Below are 25,680 nucleotides of genomic sequence, written 5' to 3' on the forward strand. Positions count from 1 at the left end.
CGTTACTATAGTTATCACGTAGGTATCATGCAATTTGTCCAGTATGCCAAGCGGTATGTCCCAGTCACCATGTAATTACCTCATGTCACTACTGCATTGTTTTATAGAAAATGCTTATCTCTCCCTAACAAAACCTTTCCACCACATTTGAAAATAAGTAATAAAAAGAAGTGGAATTCTGAGTTCTCATTTCCAGGACTGCTCATTTCCAGTAAGATGTCATGTGAATTAAGAGAAACACCTGTCCTCTCCTAAAATTTTGGTTAAGGAGCAAATGGAGCACTTCTATTTTCTTTTGCTTCATTCCGTCCAGGTGAGAGAAGTAATTACCAACAATACATACATTTTCTTTTTCTTTTTTTCCTAAAAAAGCAAAGTAACAAACAAAACATACCAAAAAACCCACCGCACCCCACCCTATTTACTTAGGATTCGTTTAGTCTGGCACTTCCCCCCTACTCTTCCCTTTCAAATCTCAGTCACTCACATTTGTTTTTTCCTAGAATTATGGTGTAAATCATTCTTAACAAGCTAGCTTGAAACTTGTCTCACTCGGTAGAAACATTTAACGCCACTGTAATTGAAACACGGAACTGCAAGCTTGAAACTCTTTCTAACTATTTTTTTTGGGCCACTCTTCAGAAGGACACACAGAGCTTCCCTTGCCGTGCAATAACCCCTGTGTCACACAGTCAGGATAACATCATAGACCAAGGCAAGAGGATAAAGAGAAGGCTCTGGCAAAAGAAGAGGTGGGTGGTTCCTTTGTTCCCCCCAGTTGGGCACACAAGCCTATGAAGCAAGGACTGCAGTTCCTACTTATTTATCTCAAGTTCATGGCTTGAAGTCTGACCTCACTGAGACCTCTGGATAGGGCATTCCACCGAGAGTTCCAGTTTGAAACAGAATGGAGTGGCTTACTCTGCGGCACAGATGAAAGCTGTTTCCAATTCTGCTTTTATTAGTCACCTCCCAGTCTGATAGCTGCCCATTCAATTGTACACTTAACTCAAGTTGGGGTAAAAATCACCCCCAGATGATTTAGAAGGGCCTGAAAAATTGCTATTCCATCCCAGCGCATTGTTCTTCAATCACATAGTTCCTCTAAATACAGTTGACAGCCTTTGAGATGCAAAATGCATCACTTTAATGTAGTAGAGGTCCCCTTCACTGCATTGCCAAATCTATTTAGCAGAATCTTCTTGGAATAATCTGTCCCTAGACCTGAGGATGCGCAGTGATTTTAAGCATTTTAAGCTAACGATAATGGTTAGTGCTGAGAACAGATGTACCTGGCTGTGATGTGATCTATTCCAGTAGGCTTTTATGAGCTGTTCATTCCTATTGACTTAGCATTTTATGTCTGTGCTTTTGCCTGGTGTGATGGTTGCATAGGGGTGTCATGTGTGTATTTTCCTGATGTGTGATGGCTGCACAGGGGGCTGTGTGTATTTTCTCACTGCAATGGCTACACAGGGTGTTGCGTGTGTGTTTGCCTGGAGTTATAGCTGCACGTGTTACTGTGTGACTCTTACCCCCATTTGATGCCTGCTTGCAGGGTCCTATGTGTATCTTTTTCCTAGTGTGATGGTTGCACTCGTTGCTCTGCTAATGATGGACATTTCTAGCAATTATCTATCTACAGGGTCCTGGGGAAAGAATTGCAGTAAAATCAATAAACAGTGCTAGACAAGCCCTTATAAACATAGAGTAACACCCCTGCATAAATGCCTTTTCCTACTATAACATGTTAAAATCCAAGTGCTGTTACCGTATTGGCATCGGGATAAAATTTCTATGGTCTCTCCATCTCTTTCATATATTGCAGTTGTTTGGGTGAGTTTGAGATTACTGCTGTTTGGAGGGCTTTTACACATGAATCCATCTAATGACACTTTTCACTACATTGTCCTACATATCACCTCTTATACTCCACCCTGACTTGCTCTGGTACAATAGCTGATGTTCTGAAAGCGAATATGCCTTTCATTTATTCCTGCAGTCTCACCAAGCCCTCCCCACATGCCCCCTACATCACGCACGCACAGCTCCCTCCCTTGCCTCCCTGTAGTCTCTGTATCCCTCCCGTGTTCACCAAATGGAACTGACAAAGGAAAGAACCAATGAGGTTAAAATCTTTTGAAACCCCTGGAATACAGATGAGCTGGGAGGCATCTGGAAACAAAACCAGACACTTGAAATCAAAGAGACAAGTAAATTACTATCCTAATCTAGGAAGAATAACTAAAGGTGTCAGTGGGGTTCCATTGATAGCACTTGGCCCTGGGCCAGAATGCCAAGGGTTCAAACTCCACACCAGCTTTGGGCTCAGGCCCAAGACTTGCCACTGCAGGGCGCAGCAGCATGTGTGGCAGTGTTAAAGGTGTCAGCCTTCTGCAGAGAGCTTAAGTCCAAGTCCTTCTGCCTGCTTGTCATTATACCCCAGAGGGATGCCGAGACAACCCTAGCTTCCTCTCCAGTGCCTTTCTCAACAGGACAGGCTGTGGAGGAGCTAGTGCACAGCGGCAGTATTTGCTAATATCAGTATTGTACATTTACTGAAATGCCCCTTTTCTGATGAGACTGCTTGAAGGAATAAAGCATGTGCAAGAAAATCCAACAACCCACCAAAAAAACCTGATGTCTGGCCTAAAGATTCTTCCATCAATGCAAAGAGCTAAGTTTGGAAACCTAAAACCACGTGTCTAAATGAAAGGAAATGTTTTCATTGGAACAGCTTACATGTCTGGTACACTTGCATAAAAACTATTGCATAGCATTTTAGAGCTAAAATTGCTATAAAATGCTTAATACAGTAAGAATAATTATGAGATTTTGCACGCACAGCTGGTATACAACTAAAGTCTCAGCCACAGATTCAATGGAGCATGGGAAAACCATTTATAAAAATTCCTAGTATGCCAGTTTAAGTCACCATCAACAGCCCATCAACACTTCCTCCATTCTTTAGGTGGATGGGGAAGAGATTTACCTGTTAAATGCTTTATTTCTTCTTTCATGGATGTCATTAATACTTTATTCAGGGAATTCTAGTTATTACTTGACAATAGCAATATAAATTATAACAGGACACAAAAGATTTGAACCCAAGGCTTCCTTCCCCATTGAGCATAAGGGTTACAAATGTAATAAATAATGAACCAAAAGACCAAATTATGAGGTCTACCTGCAGTACCCTCCCACTTCTTTTACTTCTTTCTATCCCTTCACTTCTTCTCATCTCCTCTCTTCTCTGAGATTCAAATCTCTCAGTGACTTCCTGGGTGCTCTGCACCCTCCCTCCCTCCCCCACCAGTCACAGCCCACCTGGCCTGGCCTTGCCCTAGGTAACACCTCAAGGACAGAACTCTTCCTTCTCTTTCTCCAATCAAATTATAATGGTTCCTTCCTCTCCATTCCTTTTAGCCCCAACTAATAATCACTTGAAAGGAGCTAAAGTAGTTTGAATGAGCTTTTAGTGGTTAATAATAATTTAACATAGATTATTTCTATATTTAAAAAAAAGTGAATTTAAGAGTCAAGGAAGAATTTCTTTATTGTGGCCTCTTAGGGTCTATAGAAAATGCCAGACCAGGTGAGATGATTCTAATCAGAGGAATTTCGGGATGTTCCATCGCACTATTTTGGTCAAAGGATAAGAAGCCACTGTAGATATATGGGAACCCCCCAGAGGGACAGTCTGCCAACACAAAGCTAACATGGTACAATATAAACTGAACTGGACCAGAATCATGAAACCGAAGTTTGAGTATCAATAAACTTTGCCACCAAATGTTTGGGGAAATCATTCAGTTCCTTCAGCTGGGAAGTTAGGCCCCTGTATTAGCAAATCTTTATGGTTCTTCCAGCTCTAAAATGAGGGTCATGTCATGGCTCTCTGACTGAGGGTCAGTTGGCTCCTCTGGTTTTGCTGCTTCTTCCAGCTAAAATTAGAGGTTCTGAATAAAAATGGTTACCAGTAGTTCCACATGGAACCTAACTAAAGAAGTGTTGAAGCCCATAAGTAAGTTTTAAGTTCTCTGTTTACTAACTACATATACTACCTTTGAGCTGGCTCCTTTATGCTGTACAGCTATTTTCTTAGCATTTTGTTTTTTCCCATGTATTAATTCAAAAATCATTAAGATATTTTTTTAAATGTTTATTCACTTACAGAGAACGAGCAGAGGAGGAGCAGAGAGAGAGGGGGAACACAGAATCCGAAGCAGGCTCCAGGGTCTGAGCTGTTAGCACACAGCGCGATGTGAAGCTCAAACTCACGGACCAGACGGCGAGATCATGACCTGAGCCAAAGTCAGATGTTCAACGGATTGAGCCATCCAGGCGCCCTGATTCAACAATCATTTAATGAGCACTTTCTATATATGAAACACGGAGGTAGTCACTAATGATATAGCTTCTCTGCTTCCTAAGAAGCACAAATGAATCTACTGTTTTTGTCCATTCTCTCTGTCTCTCCCCTTCACTTCTATGAGTAAATACATATACCTCTAAAACTATAAAATTAGTATAGAAAAAATAAGAGGAATTAAATTTATCTAATCTGCACCCAGTCCAAAGTACTGTTTATCTTCAACAAAAGAATATGATAATAATTTTGTATTAGAAAATTATAGTCATTCAAATATGCACTTCAATAGTATCAATGGTATTTCTCAACATGTAGTTTGAGGTCACTGATTTACATTAAGGACAATAATTTGGGTGGCAAGAAAATTATAAAGGTGAAACAATCTCTTCTATAGATAAAATTCTTGGATAAAATCTGAGACTCCTATAAATAGCCTCTGAGAAAGTGAGAACACAGAGTATTTTTGTTTAGTCTTTTTTCCTCAGAGGATTTAGGGTTCTTATCCCTCCAAACTTTCTTTCCTGAATTAATAATAATAACTGCCATTTGTTGAGTACATATTAAATTCCAGGCACTTCCAATACATTACTGCATGTTAAGAAATTGATTCTGTAACGTAGATATTATTACTCTCACTTTAAAGATGTGAAAACTGAGGACCAGGGAGGTGAAATAATTTGTCAAAGATAATACAGTGTGCAGAGTAAAACTCAGGTTTGCCTTGGTGAAACATCGTTCCATAAACATTTCTTGGTTCTACCAAATCTAACTCTATTTAAAAAATAAATAATCTTGCTTGAATGCTTTGTTCGCAAAAGGGGAAACACCCTTTACATTCTTTCTTCCCATTCATTCATTGCATTACATACAGTACAATGAAAACAAGAGATGGTTAAGATTTTTCTAAGTAGGTCTGGCTACCTTTTCGTATTTATTTGGACTGAGATGAATAATTAAATTTGGGGCTCTCAATCAAAGGGAAAGAATGAGCTATTTGCTATCTGAATATGTGCTTGTTATTAATTGATCAGACATGGATAAAGTGTGCCATTACAACTATATTTGTGAGGTCTGATTTATGTTGTTCTATTGCATATTACTCTGTGCTGTTTTTCATTTTCTTGCACTTTGGACTTTTTGTTTTGTTTTTATGAATTTAGTCACAGTTGGTTGTGTTTTGAACTTTATAAAAATGTAATACTCAGAAAATTTAAAAAAGAAAAAGAAAATATTTTCAAAATGATGTCAAAATCAAATCTACCCTCACTAATTTGATTTGTAGGAAACGGAGAACAAAGTATTGCAAGCAGAATGCTTTTAAATACATCCTAATTACTTCAATGTGCAAATGCATTGACTAAATCAAAGCATGCATTTAACACTTTGCACTTCAATTGTGCTTATTCATCTAAGTTCTATAGATAGCAGGTCCACGAAGAAACAGGAGATAAACTTCAGTATAGCCAATCATTCCACAGTTATAGGAGCAAAACTACTGTTCTGAAGTTCAAGCTTACCTGTCAAGTAAGCTCACTTTTGGACTAATACAAAAGACCACCACTCCAACTAATACCAAGTAACAAATAATTTACTGCAGCTACTCAAGTTTTCCTGATTAACTCTGTCTTCCCTATTCTTCCCTTCTGCTTTCAATGGGGCAGGACGAAGGAGTGGGGGCAGCAAATCCCCACTTAAGTATTCAGTAGGGTGAGTCCTGGGGAATGATGCCAGGGGGCTGCAGGCGATATGCAGTTGAGGGTGGGAGGGAGTCATGATGTCGGGGTTACCTAGAGCTTGGTCTGGGACCAGGTACACCAGAATCATCTGAGGAGCATGTCAAAAAGACATATGAACTCCAGAGCAAATCAACTAAATTAGTGTGTCTTGAGGTGGAACTCAAAGATCTACATTTTAAATCAGCTTCCCAAGTAATTCTTATGCTACTAAATAGCCTGAGAAACACTGGCTTATGCACTTAAGTTCTCTGATTCTAGAACCAGTGTGAGCCCTGATGGTATACCAACCCTCTGTCCCAGTTGTCAAGATACAAGTGCAAGTACAACCAGCTGTCCTGGGAGGAATTAATTCTGGTAATAATAGGCCCAAAAGGGCTTAGCCAGGCATGATGCTGTCTGACATGCAAGATCTCATCCAGTCTCCACAGCAAGGACTGTGAGATAAGCAATACTACTATTCCCATCTTTCACTTGAAAAGATCAAGATTCAGAGATTTAGTAACTTATTGTGGATTTCACACTAGTCATTGCAGGCACTCTTAAGAACTACACTACTTTAATTCTTAGCCTTGTGCCTTGCAGAAAAATATGTTCTTGAAAGATATTTACTTCCAAAGATGTTCATGATTTGGTGATAGCATCATTGTAATGGAACTTGCCTAAATGTTAGGAAAATAATACATAGGGTGTGAACATTTGAAACCAAGTTAACTTTTCCTTCATTTATCTTTATAGATACTGAAGTCATCTAAAGCAGCTAATCTTTCATTAGTTCATTCAACAATTATGCACTTTGCCAGATCCTGAGGTAACAAAGATAAATAGGACATAACCTCTACCTTCACTGGATTACAGTTCTGAAAAAGAGACGAGCTTGTGTACAAGTAGTTCTGGGTTAACTTGTAGTCAGTCAGTGGAGGCCTGAGCTGGAGGGAGAGTGGTTCATTCTCCTGGCAGAAGGGAAAGAGGGTGCCGTCTGGAAATGTTTAGTTACTCCAGCACTATGCCATTGGCTAGTGTAAGGAATTTAGATTTTTAAAGATTACATTTTCACTTACACAGTTTTGTTAGAAAAGGAGTGGACTAAGTTACTTGAGTATTTTGAGCCAATAAAACTTTATCTGGTTCATTCTTTCTGGCATCTAAGTGGGTTTCTTTTTTGGCTAAGTTCTGTGTACAGAGCCAAGTAAGTTGTTATGTTTATTCATTCTTACACAGAGTAGCCAAGATTCTATTCTTGAGATGGGTGCCTGATAAATGTTATCAGTAGTAGTTTATTCTACCAATAAAAGTGACTTTATGTTGACATATTGGCTGTGTCCTTTACTTCATTTTCCTATGTCTCAATTACTCTAAATGTTATTATTAGATTATTAAATTATTACAGGATGAGAAATTTTGAAGTTAAAAACAATTGAAAACATAAAGAGTGATCTAGATTTCTTCCTTTATGATAATCTTATATACATGTACATGTGCTTTGAGCATATTAATGTCAGAACTGATTGATGGAGTAAAAGAAAATGAGGTTCTAGAATGTTAGAGCACAAGCTGAAAACCTGAAGCAAATGCACAAGGATCACAAAAAAGAGAGAGAGAGAGAGAGAGAGAGAGAGAGACTCTGAGAAGCACTGAGCAATAGAAACAATGTGATGTGGCTCAGGAAATACACACCATATCATATTCAATATGATCTAATTCCAAAAATCTGTATCACAGATATTTCAAAAGCTTAATACATTGGAAAGCAAAACATTTTAATTCCATTAAGGGTGATAAATATTAAACATATATTAATTTCTTAAATTGAATTATTATCAAATTTTAAATTAATATTATTTAAGTTATTTGCTGTTTGCTTAAAAATTTTATTTTTTATAATTATTAGCATATTTTTAGAACATTTAGAAACTTTAAGAAAAAGAAGAAAAAAAGTCACTTAATTTCACCATACAAATGTGGTTCACATTTTAATGTATTTCCTTTGATTATAACCAAATATTTTCATTTTTATAATTGGATCATGTTATAGGTATACTTATACCTATAAGATTCTTATAATAGGATCATGTTAGGTATACAAATTTCTTTTGGATTATGCACTTTTAGTTACATTATTTCATGAACACTTCCTAGTAAAAAAGTTCTCTAAAATATCTTTAATAACTATGTAAATAATACTTGCTATATGCAAAGATGACTACGGATGTTCCATAATTTGTTTAATAATTTCTCCAATTAAATATTTTTTAGATTTTTTTTTTAGGATTTATTAGGATTTTTTCCCCCTCTTCCACTTTTGTAAATGACACTGTGATGAACATCTTTGTACATAAATCTTGGTCTGAGTTTCTACCCCCAATAGATAGATTCCTAGAAGTAAAATTATTCAGTCAAAAAGATACATTTTTTTAAAGAAAGGTTATGGATGATATATTGCCATTTTACTTTGTAGAATTTAGTGTCAATACAATACCCCCACCATCACTATATGAATGCCAGTTTAACTGCACTTACTAGCATTGAGAATTATTATTTTTATAAGTCATGCCAATAAGTGCTAGTATGTTATAATACTTTTTCACATGTTCATTAGACATTTGCATGTCCTCTTTCATAATTTTTTTCTTTTAATAATCTTTTTAGATTTTTTAAACAAATAAATATCTCAGTATCTCCGTATTTTTGCTTCTATTCCATCTCTGATATTATCACTATATACTGCCTGTCTGTATTCTAGATTTCTTCTATTCTGATTCCTTCTTTATATTTATAATATAAAACATATTAATACAATATAAGGTATATTATAAATATAAAAAAGATGCAACTCTTTATAAATAAAAAAAAAAACTGACTCAAAGCATTCAATAAATTACCCAAGAGAAGAGAACCTGTTAAATGACAGAACTGGGACCCAAAACCGTCTCCTGATTCCCAGTTACAGTGACTTTTAAATAGAGAATAATAAAAATCATTTCTACAATGTAAAGAATAGAAACAGCTAAGAAGACCGTTTAATTTCAATCTGTTCTTACATACAAAATACTATTAAAATCATGCCACATAGGAGGCTTGAGTATTCTTATAAACACAAATATGCACTTCTTATAAATCGATCAAATATGCCATTAAAATTTCCATAAAATTTGCACATCAGCAAATGATCCAGTTTATACTAGTTTGCGTTTTTTTTTTTTTTTGTTAATCTACATTGTTTCATTTAATCTGCTTTGCTACAATAGAAGCATCATATATTTTTAAGCATGTTACAGATCATCATTAAATTTCTTGGTACTATCTAGTGGTGTTCAAAGGAAAATCCAATTTCCTAGCAACTTCTATAAAGAATTTCCTTTGACTATGACTGGGGATTTTAAGAACTATCCTTAAAAAGTAAAACAACAAGAACTACTGCAAAATGCCTGTATTTAAAGAGTAAACAACATGAATTACTGTGGAAGAACATGGACCAATAACAATTGAATATGATTTAATTATTGATATTTAGTCACTATTTCATATTCAAGAATCACACATTATTTGCCAAATGAAAACTTAACAGTAGTCGCTGAGTGACAATGGGAGTTGCCAGATATATTTATTATATATAGGGGTAAGGTAGGATAAGAAGGGGCAAAGGTGGAATTAGCTGTGAGTGAAACTAACTTTGATAGAGGCTCATTGATTGCAAAGGGTTGGCTCACAAAGCAGGTGTCTGCCTAATAAAAGAAGTAAAAGAAAGAGTATTTACTAAATCATATGGTGGCCCAACAGTTTATAAAATCCAAGGTAGCAGTAGAAGTAGATTCTAAAGACATTTCAGATACGTTTTCTTTCTCTGTATGTATTGTACACAAAACAGGTCCATTCGTTTCATACTCAACAGCTATTTATTAAGTACCTACTTTGTGTTAGAAGCTCTCTACTACCAAATAAATGATTTAACTTTTTGCAGTTATCCCCTCTACAGCTGTATCATAAAACTAATAATAATCTGTAACTGACATAATATGTTATAACAAAAAATGGGAAACTGAATAGGAGGAGAAATAAAGGAACAGCATCCTAAGTTTCTCATTTCATACAGCATACATTTCATTAATGATGATAATTAAAGAAAATCGGGCTGGATTTTTAAAAAATAATAGTAATTGTTATTATAAGAACAAACTATGCTTTATAACTTCTAAATTGCTAGATTAATAACAAATAGAACAATCATATATCAAAAGAGAAAGGAAAGAGAGAGCGAGAGAAAAAGAGAGAGGGGGGGGATAGAGACATGATCAAGGTTACATAAAAAAAACCCAGACAATATAAAATAAGATTTCTGAGGTTTAGGAGCAGGTATATTTTTACAATAAATAACAGTTAGTTTATTTAATTTATTAAAATAAACACTATAGCATAGGTTTTTTTTGTTTTTTGTTTTAAACACAAAATCTAACCAGAGGGTAGTACTTTAAAAGCACTAATTTTGGTAGTGGAAAAACCTGAGTTCAAATCTTACTTTTGCCATTTACTATTATAACCTCTTTCCTAAGGGGGAATTTAGCCTATCTGCCTCAATTTCCTAGTTTATAAAGTGGGAATAAAAATAACTGATTATAGAGAGGACTGAGTAAGATAGTATCTATAAAGTTTAGTGTCTAGTACAACTAGACATTCAATAATAACAACTGTTATTTATAATATTTGTTTTAAAATGATATATCTAAATAAAAGAGAGGTGAAATCAAAGGAGTACCACCTGAGATATACTGTTAACTAAAAAAAATTGATATGGTATAAAATGAGAAAATCAAAGAGGCAGAGTTGAATTTTAAAAAGGATCATTTTTACAAAGAAACTAAAAGAAGCAAATGGGGCTGAAGCTATAAGCCTGCTCAAATCTGGACTCAGAAGCACACAGACATGGCTGGGAGTCTAGCGGCTCTTTGGAGTAAATGAGGCCAAAAGGCTCCATATAAAATGGTGGACCTGAGCCTGGCTCACTACTTCAGCAAGAGGCTGCAAAAAATTTGGCTAACTGCTACGTTGGGCAACAGCCTATATAGCACTTTAGGCACTGAGAAGTAGAAGGATAAAGACACAGCCTCATGATCAAATATCCTTAAAGAGATAAAGCTGAAAGCTACTGGTACAAGATTTGGATTGAGATTAGGAACCCAGAAATCCCAATAAGAGGCAACTGAAAAACCACTAGCCAGGGATGCATGAACAAAGAAAAAAAAAGAGGAAGAAAGAGGACCAAGAGGCAAGTAAAAAAAAGCCTTATGACCAACATCAACCTACAAAATAAAATTCTAAAACATAGCAAGAAATCTAATGATAAGAAAAACAATGAATAAAATTAATAATTGGAACATTCACTACAGGTGAGTTTGATTTTATAGAATTGTCTGACAATGACCTCAACATGAGTATGCTTGTGATGCTCAGAGATAAGAAATCATACTTATAAGAGAACAAGAAATTATTAAATAAAAACATAGAGCAGTAAGATAAGAATAGGTGAATAAAGAACCAATCAGAAATCTTAAAAATGAAAAATATGTTCATTGACATTAAAAATGCAATAGATAGGATAATTTAAGATTGGGCAATTTCAAGAAGAGCATTAGTGACTTGGAAGGTAATATTAAGGAATTCACTCGAAAAAAAATCACAGAAAGTAAAATATATTTTTCAGAAAATGAAAGAGCAATTGAAATATGTGAATTGACTAGGAAACACCAATATACATCTTACAAAATCCCAGAAGAAAATGGGGGTAATAACAAAGAAATAATAAAGGAAAAGATAATAACTGAGAATTTTCTAGCATTAGAGTCCTGAGATTAGAAAGTATACCCTGAGTTCATGACTGATAATTCAAAATAAATCCACATCTAGACACATTTCAGAGAAACTATAAGACATCAAGGATATAGAAAAATTTTTTTAAGTCACCAAAGGGAAAAGGTAGACTAACTACAAAGAGATGAAACTGGATTGATAACAGATTTCTCTTAAGTAATGATAGTTGAAGAACAATTGTGTAAGATTAATTGAGTAATATCCTCTAATGCTGAACAGAAATACCCAGATAAATTGCTGTTTAAGACAAAAGATAAAATAAAGACATTTTTAGATATATAAAAAGAGTATACTCCCCGGGGCCCTCCCTAAAGAATTACTAAAAGATGTAATTCAACAAGAAAAGTGCACCCAAAAGGAAGCCATATCATCCAAGAATAATGGCGGACACAGTAATAATTAAAATATACGAGAAAATATAATTAGGCATTAACTATAAAAATCAATGATAACCACTTTTGCATATATTTAAAACAAATAGGTAAAACTAAAACTCCATTCAGTACTTATAATAACAGATTGATAATTAGTAAGTAGATAAAACATGCTACATGCTAGGCACCTTTTTTACATTAGGGAGAAAATCAGAAATACTAAAAAGTGGACTTTATCTTTTATTAGAAAAATATATAGTTAGGTATACATATAAAAATTTTAATATGAGCACTGAATAAATAGATAACATGTCCTAGGTCACAAAAATTAAAAAAAAAATTTTTAATTAAATCCATATAAAACACATCGTCTCATTACAGGCAATTAAATTCAGAATTAGTAATAAAAATAGAGTATATTTATGTTTAGAAAGTAAAGACATATACTTCTAAGTTAAATATAAATCAAAACAGACATTACTAAATATTTAAAATTGAACAAAACTACATACCAAAACAAGCTATGCAGCTAATGAAAAACTTAGAAAAAAGTTTAGAGACTAAAGTTAACTTTAAAATAATAAAAAGCATTGAAATTGAATGAGTAATAATTTAACTCTGGAATCTAGGAAAAGAAAAACGATCTAATTTTAAGTAGACTGAAGAAAATAATATTGATAAAAGCATAAAGTAATGATATAGAATATAAGAGGCAATAAAGAAGATAAAATAAAAAGACAGTTTTTAACAAAAGTAAGTGAAACAGAAAAATGTCTAACAATGAGTAATAAAAAAGGCTCAGATAAATAATATTAGGCATAAGAAGGGGACATAATTAAATATAAAATTAAAAATCTAAGACTATTATGAACAGTTTTATACAAATAAATTGGAAAGTGTGGATTAACTGGGTTTTTTTAAATTAAAAAATTATTTTAATGTTTATTTTTGAGAGAGAGAGAGTGAGCAGGGGAACGGCAGAGAGAGAGGGAGACACAGAATTCCAAGCAGGCTCCAGGCTCTGAGATGTCAGCACAGAGCCTGACATGGGGCTCAAACCCACTAACTCTGAGATCATGACCTGAGCCAAAGTTGGATGCTTAACCAACTGAGCCACCCAGGTTCCCTGATTAAGGATTAATTGTATATTTTTCTTTAAAAAAAACAAAAAACAAACTTACTTCCTAAAATTAAGATGAAATAGAACACTTGAATAAACCAATAACCATGGAAGAAACTGAACTGATAATCAGAAGTCCACCCTACTCTACCTACTCACTATGGGCAGAAAATACCAGGTCCAGATGATTTTACAGGCAAGTTTAACCAAATTTTCAGAACAGGTAATCCAGATTTATATGAAAGCTATTTCAGAAATAGAAAAAAAAGAAAAAGAAAAAAATGAATGTTGCTCAACTTACTTTATGAGGCTAGTACCACTATAACACCAAAACTTTACAATAACAGTTTAAGAAAGAAAAATTGAAGACTAATCTCCCTGTGCAAACATATTACATAAAATATCAGCAAATTAAACTCAACCGTGGATTAAAAAAACATACCAGGACCAAGTAAAGTTTTATTCCAGGAATGTAAGAAATGTTTAATATCAGGAAATACATTAATATCATATAAAATATTAACATATTAATGGGAAATTTTATCATATTGATGCAGAAAATACATTAGATAAAATTCAACTAGTATTTCTGATTAAAAATTCATTGCAAACTATAAATAGATGGTGGCAAGTTCCTTAACACAAAAATTCCAATTTATCAAAATCCTAGGCAAATATCACATAACAGATATTCCTAATATCATTGCTTTTATTCAACATTATATAAAAGTCTTAGTGCTGCAATATGACAGGAAAAAGAAATTGAACACTTATGAATTAGAATTGAAGAGAAAAGCTGTCATTATTCACTGATGATACACATACCTATGTAGAAAATCTGAGAGAATTTTCAGTTTAGTCATTAAAACTAACAACAGAGTTAAGCAAAGTTTCTGAATATATAGTAATGATGACCAATAAACAATGAAATGGAAAAAAGACTCTACATAAGAGCTCAAAGATCCAAGTAATATGAGAAGAAATCTAACAAAATAGGTTCTAGCAAGACCTTTATGGTAAAACTTATAAAAAATTAATAAAGAACAAGAATAAAGATCTGATTTAGTAGAGGAATATAGTCTGTTAATGGGTAGAAAGACATAATGTTATCACAATGTCAATTCTTCCCCAGGTTATTCTCTAAAGTTAATGTCACTACAAATAAAGTTCAGCAAGGCTTTTGCAAAACTTGACCAACTAACCCTAAAATTTATATTGAGTAATAAAAGGCCAGAAGGAGCCAAGAGAACTTGAAAGAACAATGTAGAGATTTGTCTTACCAGTTAACAAGAATATTATAAAGCTATGATAATTAATTATAATTAATTATGATCATTATAGTGTTAACACAGGGATAGAGAAACAAATGGTTGAAATAAAGATCCTAAAAATAGATTTAATGTAGGCAAAAGATAGCATTACAAATTAGTGGGTAAGAATGCCCAACTTGTTAAATGGTGCTGGGATAATTGGGTCATCTATGGAAAAAAGAAAATGGGGTGCATTTAAAATACCACATACAAAAATAAATGCCAAGTTTACAGATCTAAATGTAAAAGGCAAAACTTTGAAACTGTTAGAAGAAAATCAAGGAAGGTTTTCATATGGAAGTATTTCTTAAATGACATAAAAACACAAACTATATATATATATATACACACACACATATATATATATACACACACACACACATATATATATATACACACACATACATATATATATACACATATATGTATGTGTGTGTATATACACACACACACACACACACACATATATATAACATATATGTACATGTTTTTAAAGTAGGCTCCACGGCCAGCATGGGGCTTGAACTCACTACCCTGAGATCAAAAGTTGCATGCTCTAACTGACTAAGTCAGTCAGGCGTCCCAGCACAAACTATAAAGGAAAATATCAATAAACTTAACTGCATTAAAATGAGAAGCTTTAAAAAAATAAGCTACTACAGACACAGCTAAAAAAGAAATTACACATTAGGAAAATATATTTGCAATCTCTATTACCTAAAGGATGATAATCCAGAATACTACAACAACAATCCAGAATACGACAACAACCAAAACCAAAACCCAAACCGGTCCAAATAACAGTAGCAAAACAAATAACCTAATAGTAAGATGGGGAAAGACCCAAACAGGCAACACACATGAGAGAGTCCCGATGGTTTATAAATTAATTTTTTTAAATGAGGCATTATTTAATACCTAACAAACTGACAAAAATTTTAAAAGTCTAGCCATTCCAAATGTTGTGAAGAATGTGGAGAAGTTCTCATGGGTAGTTAATGAGAATATGAATTGCCACCACTACCATTTTGGAAAGAGATTTTACATTCCTAGTGAAAGTGAAAATGCATGTTTCTTATAGTTAAGCAATTCTTCCTGTGTAAAAATATGTATAAAAATGTTAACTGCAGTATTTGTTGTGATTGGGAAATACTAGAAATAACGTTCAACAACGAGAGATTCAATAAATACATTCTAGTGATACCTACAGTAGAATACATTTTATATAAGCCATACTATGGCTTGGCTTGTGTAAAACTAATTCGTAGTGATAGAGGTCAGAATAGTTTTGCTTGTTTTCAACCTCATGTTAAAGCTTTGGAGAATATCACACACGGGAGGGCACAAGGACTCTTCCTAGGTATTGTGAATGTTTTGTATCTTGGATTGGGTGTTGCCTCATGGAAACACACTCACATAAAAGCTCATCAAGCTATCCACTTAATTTATGTACATCATTGTATGTAACTTAGAATAATAAAAGACAAAAAACAGTTTTGAAAATAAGTGTGCCAAATTAGTTAAGGTTTGTTCAATTTGGGTGCGGGATTCTTGTATGCTCATGTTATTCTTTATATTTTTATGTGCTAGAAATATATTACTTTAAAATAATTGATAAGGCAAAGACTACTGCTTTTCCTAACTAGAATTAATCAAGGTGAAAGAAGGCACTAGTGTCACATTCTTTTCACTGTCCTTGACAATAGACCCGACCCCAATACTCCAGGAATCAGCAAGCGGTTCACAGCCGTTTAAACATACTTACAAAGTGCTCATTTTGTCAAACCAAAAGCAAACCTTTCATTTCTTGACTATGTGTAGAACCTAGGCTTTCTTAAGTGAGTGACTGGCAGCATATATTGTTGATGTGGCGCTACCAGTGCACAAAGATCATCTATTCAGGTTTTCAACAAAGTGGGGGATGCCTCGCCAAGTGGGGGACAAGGTGGGGGATGCCTTGCCAAGGACTTTTCTGATATAAATCAGCAGGTGGTTTGGCATCAACATTGCTATTTGCTCGTGCGTTTCACCTCTGGTTTCAGAAAAGAAAAAGAGACGATACCTTTTCAATGCTGTTTCAAGTCGACCATATGGAAAGCAAGGTTTTATTCCAGCCAATTCTCTTTCTCTCAAAGCGTGGAGGAAAAGTGCCAGTCACTGCTACACTCGCCACCAGCCACGGTACAGATGTTTGGAAAATGCAAAAACAGAGAAATGAAACAAAAAGAAAACCCTCAAAAATAAAGTTTTGCATAAATGAAAAATAGAGTATATAATTATCATAGCTGCAAAAAGGTAAATGCATTTTTTTTAATTTTCCCCTTGTGCTAAATTAAAAGAACCAAAACAAACAAAAACATTGATGTCTTAATCAGTGTTTTGTTGGGGAAACTGACAAGGACCAACTCAAACATGGCTAAAAATGGGAATAAAAAACAGATTTCTTTTAATCTGATAAAAGATTTTTTGTCTCTAAGAATGTTAGAATATGATCTACTTAAACGAATATTTATTAAAGGAACAGACCCGTTTAAAAATATGTTTTCAGGTGCCAAAATGGGAATGGAGAAAGTGTTTCCTTGAAACCTTGTAAGAGAAAAAAATTCATTGAAATTGTAATGGTTCCTTCCATGACTCAGATTAAATACAGCTTAGGAAGAAATATCTCCAAACTATTCAAACGTACGTCCTTAAACTGGCTTTGCCAGTATGCAACCCCAGTTATTCCAAAAATGAATGCCCTATTAGACTTAAGTACATTAATGTAAGTTATTCAAATGAGAGTGTTTGTTTAGAAGAAAGTTTTAGGCCTTGATCTGCCACAATCTCTTTGGGTATCTTCATTCATGTTATTAAACATCTTTTGGTCTCAGTATCCACCTCTCAAGCGTGAGTATGACACAAAGTCACTATCATCAAGTTCCTTTCCAGACCTAAAATCCTATGAATTTAATGAGGTTACTCCAGCAAAAGAATTTTTCTTTTATTTCTTCCTTTCTTTCTTAAAATAAATAGACAAATAATCAAATAAGTAAGTAAATATATATTAAAAACACATACACATACACATACACTAATCAGCTATCACTCTGAATAGGAAGAGGGTACGTTTTTTATTGTTGGTACCATTATCTATTCCCTAATGTGTATTTAAAAAGAGAATTCCCATAAAAAAGATTTTTATTTTTTTCCTGAATCAAAAACAGCATACTATTTCTTTGCCATTTAAGTTCTATTAAAAAGGAAAACACAAAATCATTACAGAAATCCTATTAAGGAACTTTAAAAAACAAAGAAAAAGTCACTAAAATTCCATTTAAAATTCAAATAATTTGCTTACAGGTGTTCTTTTTCAGAAAATGTAAGTGCCCCAACCTCAAACTACTTCCTCCTCCTTTTCTGGGGACAGATCCTTCCCTGTGTAAAACGTAGGACCCTGCCTCACACCCTTCCCACCTGTCTTCTGAGGTAACAAAGCTGAGGTATCGATTGCAGCATGAGATATTTGGGATGGGAGTAGAACATTTCATCTGGGAGACAGTACTGTGGTCAATTTGCCAAATCTAAAAGAAAGGTAAGCCCCATCACTACTTTGGCAAGAAATATGGGTTCCCGTGGCTGAACGACGATAACCATTTTTACACAAGATGGTTAAAAATGAAAGCACCTGAGGCAACAGCCAGAAAATAAGTCTGAGAATGTGAGTTCTTCTCATCGATAGTTAAACCAGACAAGACAGTATCATTGCACCTTTAACCAAGGGTCTAAACGGAATCCAGGGCACCTGACACCTTGATGAATAAGAGAAGCTCAGCTCTATGAAAAGGCCAAAGTCTTAGGGCCAATGCTCCATTGTTCAAGGGCTGGTATGCCCAAGGCACCAGCAGAGGCAGAATGCAACAGGCAAGTCTCCAGTTACAGGCTACCGCTCAGCTCTGTGTGCTGATAAGCCTGAGACCCACCACACTGCACACTCAAGGAAGCTCAAGGGTGGGTCCCCCACGGGAGGAGGGCTACACAAACAGTAAGGCAAGAGTTGGAAGTTGCACAGTGTGTGAGCACTCCCTGCTGGCAGCTGAGGTTGGAGATCAACGGGGAGTGTGTTAGAGAGGGCTAATGAAAGTGTCTGCAAGGAGGCCAACGGACATTCCTCACTTTTCAGGGATAAGAGCATGGCTCTGACTAGGTTTAGATAGTTCCAGATGCTATTCTGAATGGGGAGGAGGTTAGGAGAGGCCGCTAATAGGGGGAACTCCAAGAACTGGCAAAAACTATGTTTGAAGCTGGCATACACTTTTCATTAACTTTCCCAGCTATTAATATTTTATGAAGTATATACAGGTCTGCATGTGCACACGTGTGTGGGGAACGGAAGAGGTGCAGTAGGAAATGAAATCTCTGTGCATCTCCCTTTATCCCAGCAAGAGACTCCTTGGGACAGTGCAACGTGTTTGCAACATTTACAGTTTCCCAGGAAATCCTACCCATAACCCTGACGGAACTGCCTGGTGTGTCCCCTATACTGCTGCACCTAAGTTCTGAACAGGTGGTCCTTGTTTATCTGTACAGCCTGGGGCAACAACACTGGTATCTCCCTAGTGCTCCGCTCTGTTAGGGTTCTTCTGTAGAATAAGATGAAGGTCAAGATGGCAGCCTGCTAAAAGCAGCAGTATTTCAGTTGCAGGAATAACTTGCTTGTCATCAACTTGTTAATGCAATAGTCAAACATTTCTTTGACATGCACAGTATCAGCTAACTTCAGCAGATAAAGGGTCTAGAACAGGAAGATGCTGCAGATGCTTTAGCTCCGAGGAAGGCTTAGCAGAGCCAAAACGTCAGCAGGGCCTGTTTGTTCCATCCTTTCCATCGGGCTCTGTGAAAGAAATGTTAGATTACTGCAATGACAAGTTTGTGACAAGCAAGTCATTTGTGCAACTGGTGCGCTCCTGTTTTTATCTGTTTACCATTCAGACTTGTGAATGCCATTTCAAGCACTTACAGGATTTCTGGCTCCCATTAAGGGGAAATGGTTCCTCCATGTTTAGAATTTTCTGCCTCAAAGAGAATTACTAAGCAATTATTTATTCCTGTGGTCACAGTGTCACACAAAAGCACTCTTGAGTTGTTTAGTTGGACTCTGAATCATGAAATGGAGTCCTGCAGACTGGATAGCTTGGAGCATCAGAAATTTCTTGTCTAGTTTATTGGAATGACTACAAAGAAAGCCTGTGAGAGTCAATAAAATTGTGGCCAGCTTGAAATACCTTGCTCTTTTGCTCTGGGATCATATATCAAGGCCATATGCTTCAAGGCACATAAACTCACTTGTAATGAGTAGATCCTGGGAAGCCAAGGCCTGACTATGTCACAGACACTGACATGTGATCTAACATATGATAGTTTTGGTGACAAGGACTGCTTTAGCTGTTGAGAAGGGAACTGACACAGCTTTCTCCCTGTATCCTGTGGGTAATCAGAGGGCAAGTCCAAATCCAGAAAACATTTTAAGCATGTGGTAAAAACTAATAACAGAATATAAAATTTCCTGGGGGTCATCCTCTCTAGGCTGACTTTTTCTCAGTAAATGGAGACCCTGGCAGATTTTAGATCAAGATTTCTAGATTGATTCATTGGATTCCTCATCTGAGATCACTGAGTGACTTTTGGTGAGTCATTTTAACCTCTCAGGAAGACAGTATAAAATAATATCTTGTTCACTTGACATGAATGGGCTCAGGGTCAATGTTATAAAAGATGAAGAGTGCCTTCAGAGTTCAAGAACAAGAACAGTATTTCCTAGAAGTCATGTATTCTTTTTATGATTTGAAATATTTGCACATTGTTGGTACTGAATTTACAAACCATTGTAAGTATACCTTTTAAAGAACAGAAGCATGAAGTTTTGAAGCAGGGAGATAACACAGTATCTGGGGAAGCAGGTCAAAGCTGAAACAGAGTGTGGAATGTCAAGGACCAGACAGAAAGTAATGACGTAAGATGAGGCAGGGTTTGGTGTAAGTGACCAGAAAACGTTACGAAAATGGGTAACAGTCCTCACTGAATAAAAATTTTATTGTTAATAATTATTTGCCAGACACTACATGTGTTACACAATTCACATGTGTAATATAATCTTTAGAAGAGCTCAGTGGTGTATGCATTATCAATTTTTTTTAACATGTGGAAATGAAAACTTAGAGTAATTTAAATACTTTCCCATAAATCTATCTGTTAAGTAGCAGAGGATTGAAACCAACTTTCCTCACTTTAAGCCCTTAGACTCTTAACCACTAGAGAACTAAAGTCATTTCCACTACCTTCAGAAGACTTTTCTCTCTCTGGTGTACTGGAAAACATTTTAATCTGTAAATGTAGATATTCAAGATTTCATATAAAGGGGCCAGTGAGAATATTCTGGCTCTAGCTGTGTTGCCGCCCTTTGTAGGCCCCTGGGAAAGCTGAGCCTCATCAGGATGTCATTCCTTTTGCCTCAGCCTGACCTATTCCTACTTGCATACCCTGGGGAAGAGGCGAAAGTGATTCCAACCTAATCACGCATCTCTGCTGTGAATGCAGGGTGTTTGGCCGCATCTCCTGTGTCCATGCCAACCCCTTTCTCTCTCTTCGTGTGTGCAGCCTTTAGTCCCCCTACTCGTTGCTCCCATGTTACCTCCAGGGAGCCTCCTTTTGTCACTTGTCTGCTATTCTTTTCAGGTGGGGGAAGGGGAGGACATCTTTCTTACCATGACAAGGATCTCTGAAACAGTCTAAACTTCTAACTTTGCACAGAATGTATCCTTTGTTCAGTTTTCTGCTTTGTTTCTCTTTAATGATAGCTTTGCTACAGGTCCCATTCGAAGGAAACTTGGAGCTATGCAAATCAAACTGGAAAGCAAGACTTTGCAGCAGCTCCGTCTTTAAATATGTCCAAGAGGTAGAGACCTCTGAGGGAGGCATGTCTTCCGAATATTATGTGTCAAATAGCTGCTTTCCTTGTAAGAGTGGCAAAGAATAAGCTCAGTGAGATCTGTATTGACATTCCCTCATCTCTTTTTAGTGTGTGTTCAGAGTGGGTCACAAGAGCATTTAGCTCACAAACTGTTTCGTTTCTTTTGTTTTTCATGATATTTCTACTTTTTTTTTTCTTCTAGGGGTTTCCCCAAGCGCAGGATTCTTACTTAAAAGCTACTCGAAAAAACCCAATGCATAATATAAAATCATAGGATCAGCAATGTGTATAGAACTCTAATCAGTGGCCTGAGTTTTGACCTAATGCCTGAGTTTGCTCATGACGGTCATTCAGCTGCACACCATCAGGGGCATAGAGCTCTCAGCCTCATAGGCAACCCAATCCTGCTTTAGACTCCTTCTATTTGTACAAAATATGGCACCAAATAAGGTTTCTTATGTTGAACCTTAAGCCATCTTTCTAAAATTCCCTTCATAGCTTCTAGTCTTTTCTCACACCACCTTTCAGTTGGGAGAGCTTCAGGGGATCCAATAGTTTAATGGCTCATTTAAAGACACACTTTGTGCATATCATATACCAATAAGTGGGTTTAGATTATCCTGCCTTCTCCCTCTCTCCTCACCTCACACAAGTTAAATTCCCAGTTTCTTCCTCTGACAACGCTGGGAGAAATGAAAGTCAGTGTACTAAGTTTTTCATTTGTATTTCTATTTGAATGTAGACAACATGTGTGGCAAAGCATTCTTAATCTCTTAATCTTAATCTTAGGATTGTCTGTCCTAATCTGTGGAAACTCTTGCTAGACAACCTCAGGCAGATTTGACGGCTATAGCTATTTATGGGGTAAACGTATAACTTACTGTCAAAACCAGGGCATATAAGGACCCTATGAATAATTAAACCACCATAGGCACAAACCAGAATTGTCCCAGGAAAATCTATAGAGTACCTTGCTTATACCTTTACTCCAATACATATCTATTTAACTAGAGTTACCCGTGTATGTGTCTGTTTGTTTTCAGTTAGTCTGCGAGCACTCTCTACTGATGGAAACTTATTTACCTCTGAACCTCCAGTTCCTAGATGAGTGCTTGGCAAATAGGAGGAGTTTGGCAGACTTTTTTTCTTTTCTAATTGAGGATGTCTTCTCCCTAACTGCATTCTGTGGGTCTCTCCCCTTATTTATAGCAAATACCACCAACACTTATTGGCTTTATATTTTTGGAGATGAATCAAAAATATTTCACTTACTGCAGTAGGAAGGGGATGGTTTAAGTTTAAATTTTTTTAAATGTTTATTTACTTTTGAGAAGGAGAGAGAGAGAGGCAGAGTGAGAGCAGGGGAGGGGCAGAGAGAGGGGAGACACAGAATTGGAAGCAGGCTCCAGGCTCTGAGCTGTCAGCACAGAGCCCGAAGGGGGGCTCAAACCCATGAACCATGAGATTATGACCTGAGCTGAGGTCGTACACTCAACCGACTGAGTCACCCAGGAGACCCTAGATGGTTTAAGTTTAATGGTAATGGGTTTGACTTTGAATACTGACACCAACAAGCGGAGAGTGAAATGTGATAACTTTTGCACTAAAAGTCTACTATACCTTTTTATAGAGCACTGAACAATATGCTCTAATTTCTTTGTTCACGAGCAAATTTTTTTTCAACCACTGTTGAAAGTTTGTAGTAAATCAATTGTTATAGGAAATGATTGTAACAGAGTGTGATGGCTACATAAGTGAGCATATGTAACACAGAGTAATCTAGTGTGATTCATGATTCATTGGTGGCTCTGCTATTGCTTTCCCATTTGCCAAGCACATTTAGAAATCCCCGTAGCTTCCCGCAGTTTTTGCCTCTGAATAACAGTGGCTTTAAAAAAAAAAGGGAGAGAAGAAACGTGTGAAAAATGTGAACCACCTAGAGAAATCATTCCTTTTCTTCCCCCTGACACAGGTAAACTGGTCCAGAAGATGGGAGTCTATCCGATTTAAGTTAAAGAGCCTCACAGAAGCCAATCTCATGACTTCCCTTTCGGTATTCAGAAGCTTCACTATCAAGATCCTACCTCATTATCAAACCTAAAGATTTTTTGTTGCAGGATAAGGATAAGCATATTTTATTACTCTGGATCCTCAGTGAAGAAAACAGAGAAAATCTCATTTCTTATTTCCCTTAACTTGCTTAAAAGCTGGAATTAGCTCAGTAACTCAACTTTCCTTTTTCTAAGATAAGCAAAAAAGTCTCCATGTCTTTGAGACATTTGTCCCTTAAAGAACTTTTTTTTTCTCAAAATGTTAAATTTAAATTGGGGGGGAGGGGTTTTATAACTCTTTCTCACTAAGATGTTCCTTCAAATTTTAGTGAATTCAGAGAAGAATGATTAAGTGTCTGATCTATGCTCAGAGGAAATAGTGGCAATGTCTATATTCTGCACGCTTCTTAAGAATTTCACTATTACAGCTATTTTTAAATTTCTGTTTTACCTTTCACACTCCTGATTAACTTTCTGTGCTCTACTTCTAGATGCTATTGTGCCCACAGAACTAGTCATTCTTTATTTTCAGTCCATCAGTGACATTTGCCAAACCATGGTGGGTAATGGAAAATACAAGACTTCAAAGAAGATTCAAAAGAAACAAAGTTATATGCCTTCCCCTGCAGACTCTTTAATTTGTGGAGGAAGAAGACAGTCCCACAGGAAGCAAGCAATGTGGATATGTATGTTCAGGTATGTGGTGTTAGTTTAGCAGCTGTTAACATATGCAAGCTAGTAGAGCTATTATGAAATTTTATATACATGTAGTGAGGGAGGTGTGAATGGACTGCCACTTGGGGGGTTTGCTTTCCCTCCTGTGAAGAATGCTACCTCTCCCCATTATTTAATGACATTCTGTTTATTTTCTGTTTTACTGAGTGTCCATTTCAAATGATTGTCCTCTCTCCCAAGTCTCAAATTACTGTAATTTGGCCACCGCGCATAAAAGCACCATACTTTAAAGCATGCATTCCCTGTCCTCGACGTCTAAAATCGTGATTTGCAACCATTTAAAATTTCTGGTGTCCTGTTATCAATGTGGTTTTGCATCACTTTTCCCTTCTTATTCCTTCTTAAAATACAATTTTAAATTAAAATTGATTTTGCATATTGAAGTGCTGCTACCAATAATTTAGACTACACCGAGTTTGCTCATATTGGAGACCATGTGTTTAGATAATCAAGGCAATCAAAAACCAGAATCCAGGATGGACCCCAATGGCATACCATTTCTACACTTCTCCATATTGACTGATCCCTTCATAGACATTTCCTGATAATTCTGAAGTGCTTGGCATCAAATACAATAAATGAGAAATTTTAATGATTTATTGGTGGATTGTCATTTGAGGCAAAATTCAAAGCTCTGCTAGTTGAGTGGAGTGATATCATAACTCTAGCTTTGCCTTAGTTCACCAGAGCTCTCATTGGGCCAAGAAAGAAAACATACCAGTATGCATTGCATATTACCTAATGTCCTAGCATTTTCAGAGGATTGGCAAATCAGTTCACCGGGGTTTTTCTGGGACATTTCCTTGCATGGAGGTTAGATTTCCATGTCAATAACTTACAGATAGAAGTATCAAAATGACTATTTTCAGGTACAGTTTCCCAAATAGTGAGTCTCATTTTGGCAGAGAAGGGACAATGAAGTCAAATGTGGAAGTATTATCACCCACAAGCTAAGCTAGAACATAACTGCAGCTTTCCTGGGTGATCAGCCACAGAGCACCATTCTTGTCAGAGTTTGAATTTCTATAATGATTTTATTTTAAAATTATATTAAATACAAATATAAGAATGTTTTTAATGAAAAGCTCATTTATTAAATTTCTAGAGAATCTTCCTCTAAAATACTTAGTCCTATCTATTCTTAATCCAACCTATTCTCAATTTTTGACTA

At 35.9% G+C, this 25,680-nt stretch overlaps 1 protein-coding gene across 42 annotated transcripts in view; it reads right to left on the reverse strand.

The window, feature by feature from the left end:
- The window catches only part of ZBTB20 (zinc finger and BTB domain containing 20), a 775,662-nt gene that overhangs the window by 227,403 nt on the left and 522,579 nt on the right, over positions 1-25,680 (reverse strand). For 31 of the 42 annotated variants that reach the window (XM_019448044.2, XM_019448070.2, XM_019448026.2 and 28 more), the window contains one exon: positions 16,837-16,934. The exons of the other annotated variants lie outside the window; for them this stretch is intronic. The gene's annotated coding sequence lies outside the window, so the exon portion shown is untranslated. The remainder of the gene's footprint in view (positions 1-16,836; positions 16,935-25,680) is intronic. 42 annotated transcript variants of the gene reach the window in all.

The sequence above is a fragment of the Panthera pardus genome, unplaced genomic scaffold (genome assembly GCF_024362965.1).
Source record: "Panthera pardus isolate Hobbes unplaced genomic scaffold, ASM2436296v1 HiC_scaffold_16, whole genome shotgun sequence".
NCBI lineage: Eukaryota > Metazoa > Chordata > Mammalia > Carnivora > Felidae > Panthera > Panthera pardus.